At 45.1% G+C, this 5,529-nt stretch overlaps 1 pseudogene; it reads left to right on the top strand.

The window, feature by feature from the left end:
* The first annotated feature begins 1,687 nt into the window (after positions 1-1,687).
* LOC132435777 (frataxin, mitochondrial pseudogene) lies at positions 1,688-5,170 on the top strand (annotated as a pseudogene).
* The last annotated feature ends 359 nt before the right edge of the window (positions 5,171-5,529 follow it).

The raw sequence follows: 5,529 nt of genomic DNA on the forward strand, positions 1-5,529 counted from the left end.
CTGACGAACTAGAATGAATAGTAATGACGCATAAGAGTTTTTTCTTTTAATGAGCAAATAAGGACACTAGAAACAGGTTAGATGGAAGGTGAGAAAACACAACAGGACAGACTGTTTTCGTAAAGGGAGACGCAGCAATGGCAAAGGCAAATGCAGTCACATAGTTGGCCTCAAACTAAAATGCAAACATTTTCGCTCATTGGGTTGGCTGTGAATTAGCAAGAATAGGGGCACATGGATCCTCTCCCACACTGCTCTTTGTAGTACATGTCGATTCAACCATCTTTGGAAACAATTCAACAGTTATGCTTCAAGAGCCTCCAGATATGTGCGTGTCACTTGGTGCAGTGTTTTGAATCTGTGTTAATTCCACATCAGTAAAGAACGTACATGAGAGCTGGTGGTCCAAGAAGCTCTCACAGAACAAGAAAATCTAAACCCCTGGACTGAGCACCAGTGAGGATAGGACCACGTACCTTTTGGCATGTCCAGAAAGTGGGATACCAAAAGGCCATTTAAAAATCATGTTTTTGACATGGGAAGAGGTTCATGATTTACCGTTAAGGAGAAACAGCAGAATAGAAAAGTGTGATCCTAGTTTTCCTTTTTTTAAGTGCACATATGAAAAAAATGCACGTGAATGATGAGTTATTGCCAAGTCGTAGGATTACATGCGATTTTTATTTCCTCTGTATGCTTGCCTAGATCTTCCAAATATTCTGCAGTGAATGTGTATTATTTTTGTATTTAGAAAAAGGAAAACAATAAATGGTATTATTTTCCAAAAGAAATAACAATGAATAGTTGATGGGGAAGGATTCCAAGTCGCTTGGTTTTGTGAAGGGAAGGGTTAAGATGAATCCGAGCAAAGATGACAAGGCAGAGGGAGGGTTTTAAAGAATGGCTGAATGTCCCAGGTGCAAAGACTTTAAGAAAACAGGCAGGAGGGAGGAAAAAATGAAGAGTCCAGGAAATAATTCATGGCACAGCATCTAAGATGGATAAAGAGAGGATAGAATCAGGAGCACGGCGAAGGGTTAGCCTGAACAGGAGAAAGGGTGGCTCCTCCTCTGAGAGGACAAAGGTGTGGGAAGTGCAAACAGACATTTGTTCGATTGTTCGTTTGTAGACAAGTGGCAACTGGGGTGTGTTCTGGGTGGTGGCAGAAGTGACTACCGGGTGAGGGTGGTCCAGTTTGACCCACTGTTGTCATCACAGAACCGGAAGCCTGGGGGTTCATACTGCATCTGCCTACGTTGAGGTGGCCACGGCCGGCTGCAAGGCAGGTTGGGAGATGTAATCGTCACATGCCCAGAAATGTTCCCTGTTCCATGACCAAGGGAAGTGCAGAGAGTGGAGGCTGAGGGCCAATGAGCAGATTTGAAAAATGTTTCAGCTCGAAGCCCACAGGATTTGCTGGTGGGTTTGATACTGGAGTTTGAATGACAAAGAGGATGAAGAACAAAGTAGGTGTTTTAGGGGTGGTGGAAAGAAATACGGTCGGGGATCCAGAAAGAGATCTGAGTATATATTTTCCCAGCAGAGAATCAACTCTTTAGAAGGAATGACACTGATGTGCTCATGACTGTCGCCATAACAGGGTAGCAACACTAGATCCCTAGGGTCACAACCCGTGCCACACCTGTTGCTTTCAGTCCAGCCTACAACCAGGGCTGTGCCCACAGGCATGGGTCTGGGGGACCCTGCTGACAGGTCAGCCACAAAGCCACAATCATGCCCTCCACTGTTGTTCTAATGAATCCCCGAATTGGTCCAATTTCTCGAAGCAAAGGGCACATCGATTCACAGGTGTGGACACAGTTCGTACCTGAGTTCTAAAAACTCCTTGTCTGATGGTTCTTTTTTTAAAATGTAATTTAACTTAATTTAATTTTATTCTATTCTATTTTATTTTTATTGAAGTAGAGTTGATTTACAATGTTTAAGGTGTACAGCAAAGTGACTCTATATATACCTATTCTTTTTCAGATTCTTTTCCATTATAGTTATTACAAGATATTGAACATAGTGCTATGGGGTAGGACTTTGCTGTTTATCTACTTTATATGTAGTAGTGTGTATCTGTTAATCCCAAACTCCTAACTTATTCCTCCCCACACTTTCCCCTTTGGTAACCACAAGTTTGTTTTCTTTTTCTTTTCTTTTTTTTTTTTGGCCGCACTGCACAGCTTGTGGGATCCCAGGTCCCCGACCAGGGATTGAACCCAGCCCATGGAATCCTAACAACTAGACCAGCAGGGAACTCCCGTAAGTTTGTTTTCTATGTCTGTGAATCTGTTTCTTTTTATAAGTAAGTTCATTTGTATCATATTTTAAATTCCACATGTAAGTGATATCATATGGTATTTGTCTTTCTCTGTCTGACTTACTTCATTTACTATGATAATCTCTAGGTCTATCCATGTTGCTGCAGATGGCATCATTTCATTTTTTATGGCTGAGTAATATTCCATTGTATATATGGACCACATCTTCTTTATCCATTCATCTGCAGATGGACACTTAGGTTGCTTCCATGCCCTGGCTACTGTACTGATGGTTCTTTTCTACTGGAAGACTTAGAGGGAGGAGCTACAGGAGTGTCATCGTTTGCCCGCAGCCCTTTCCGCCCTGGTTAACAGTGAGTCACACACTCACATGTCCTTAGGTGCTTTCCTTTCTCAGAATTACCTGGTGATGGATGAGGGCTCAGGTCTGGTTTCGGCAGCCCCGGGGCAAAGACTGTGCACCCAGGTGCCACGACTACAGAGGAAGGAGCTCCCCCAAGGCCGTGCCAACACATTCAGGATGAAACTGGGGCCACTTAGGGGGGTGACGGGCTGCATGTGTCCCTCCCCTCACAACGCAGAGGGTTGCCCCAATTCCATCCCTGTCCTCTCTTTCAGGACCACAGTGACCTGCTAACAGGATGAGTGACATGGGGACATTCATTCTGAGATGCGCTGAGACGTAAAGGCAAATCCTGGACCCTGCTTGGAAACATGACCACCGTCTCATTTCCCCCAAATGTTCACTTTTAGAAAGTGACATCTCATGACTAGCTTTAGCATTTGGGGATGAACGCTGAGATCTTAAAAGGTTTCCTAGAAAAGCGATGGATTTGTGTGGTAGCACAAATCAGGTCTAGATATCTCAGCAGGCAAGTGGGAGGGCTTGTGGACATTCCTTGTTTCGCTGGGGCGGGGGGTGAAACTGAATACGTAATTCTGTGCGGTGGGACATTCCAAGAAGGAGCCCAATGACGTGGAGACGTGTCCTTGCCCCAGTCATGGGATGAGGGTGATAATCGCCAGAATTACCACGTGAGCAGGTCACAAACACTAAAGGACACAGATCCTCATTTTCAGGGTCTTCCCAAAAGTCCTGATGAGAAAAGCCTCCCGGAAATGAAATACACTTTATTTTGGCCGAAACACCGAATACTTTCCATCTACCTCATGGGAATATATGTTTTACAAGAGAGATGAATATTATCTCATAACCTGCCACAATACCTAATATCTATCACATTTCAAAATGAATACGATTAGTGCCTAAATCTCAGCATTGGCAATTTTCCTCTCTCTCTGGAAAAGTTTTTTAATTGAAAGCATTTTAAGGGTTGAGAGAAAATGCACCATTTATTTCTGTTAGACACTCTAAGTGTATTTGGTTACTTGGGAATAAAGTAGTTCCCCCTTCAAAGGAAAAAAAAAATCCTCTAGGCTTATGTGACAATTGTATTTGGTAGAACGATGAACTGGAGTTTCAGTGGCTGGAATTTACAGAATGAACGAGAGCACCATCTATAAAAGAAGATGCAGAATGAAATTCTCCAGTGACAGGAATTTCTTTTACAATTTTGAGAACAAAAGCATCATGTAGAAGAAAATCTACGTGGATGTGCTTTGCTATTCATATTGTTACAGCCTTTCAGTGCTAGAAATCTTGAAATACTAATAAAATAAATTTCACCGTTAGCCATTAACTTCCTACATGAGAGCAACATTTCTGTTCAAGATTTAACCCCTGTTTTCTTTGATAAGGTTGGGCTGTTAGTACAGAATTACCCTAGATGCAAATGACAAATGAAGACAAGATCTGCAACAAACATGAAACTAAAGAGTTAACGTTCTGAGCACGTGGACGCTCGGACGCCCCGTGGCTGCCAGCCTCTTGCTCCGCTTGCTCGGCGCCGCCCGGCTCTGCCCAGGCCCGCGCCGGGGCCCCGCGGCCCCGCGGCCAACGAAGGACCCCCGCTGTACGGCTGCCGGGGCTGCACTCCGGGACCGCCGCGGCCCGCGCACGCAGCCAGCCCAGTCTGAACTTCCGCGGCCTCAACCAGACCCTGAATGTCAAAAAGCAGAGCGTCTGCTGGATGAACTTGAAGACAACGGGAGCTTTGGGAGACGCTGGCCCTCAGGACAATACCGCCTATGAAAGACTGGCCGAGGAGACGCTGGACTCCTTAGCAGAGTTTTTTGAAGACCTTGCAGACAAACCTTACACATTTGAAGGCGATGATGTCTCCTTTGGGAGTGGTGTTTTAGCAATTAAACTGCGCGGAGATCTAGGAACGTACGTGATCAACAAGCAAACCCCAAACAAGCAAATCTGGTTATCTTCACCATCCGGCGGCCCCAAGTGTTACAACTGGCCTGGGAAAAACTAGGTGTCCTCCCACGATGGTGTGTCCCTGCACGAGCTGCTGGCCACAGAGCTGACTCAAGCCTTAAAACCCGAACTGGCGACTTCCCCGGTGGCACAATAGTTAAGAATCCACCTGCCGATGCAGGGTACACGGGTTCGAGCCCTGGTCCAGGAAGATCCCACATGCCGTGGAGCAGTTAAGCCCATGTGCATAACTACTGAGCCTGCGCTCTAGAGCCCATGAGCCACAACTACTGAAGCCCGTGAGCCACACTACTGAAGCACCTAGAGCCCATGCTCCACAACAAGGGAAGCCACCGCAATGAGAAGTCAGTGCACCGCAACGAAGAGTAACCCCTGCTTGATGCAACTAGAGAAAGCCCACACACAGCAACGAATACCCAACACAGTCAAAAATAAATAAATTAAAACTTAAAAAAAAAAAACAACCCACAGAAATCCCAAACTGGACTTATCTTCTCTGGCCTACCCTGGAAAAGGTACTTGCTGCCCAGACTAATGCTAAAGACATTAAACAAAGGCCCCAGCTTTGTTCTGCAGCTGAATGGCTAGCTTTTTCCATTCATGCTTTTGAGGACAGTTGCGTGGTGTGTAACGGCTCTGTGAAAAGACTGTGTCACCTCCCGCCCTGCCGCTGGGTTCAGACTTTTAATTTCCATAGCTTTCTTTGGATTTATTGTCTGATTTCCTCCCTCACGTGATAGCCCTTATCTTTCGTAATGTCTGTATGCCCATACCTTTATATATAACCTCACGACAAAGAAAAAGAAGAAGGACAAATTCCAGGAGGAGAAATGAATTGGCTTCACTATTCATTCTTTGAAAGACTTACTACAAAAACGGCCTGAAGAGCGTCTG

This window comes from Delphinus delphis, chromosome 13, assembly GCF_949987515.2.
Source record: "Delphinus delphis chromosome 13, mDelDel1.2, whole genome shotgun sequence".
Taxonomy (NCBI): domain Eukaryota; kingdom Metazoa; phylum Chordata; class Mammalia; order Artiodactyla; family Delphinidae; genus Delphinus; species Delphinus delphis.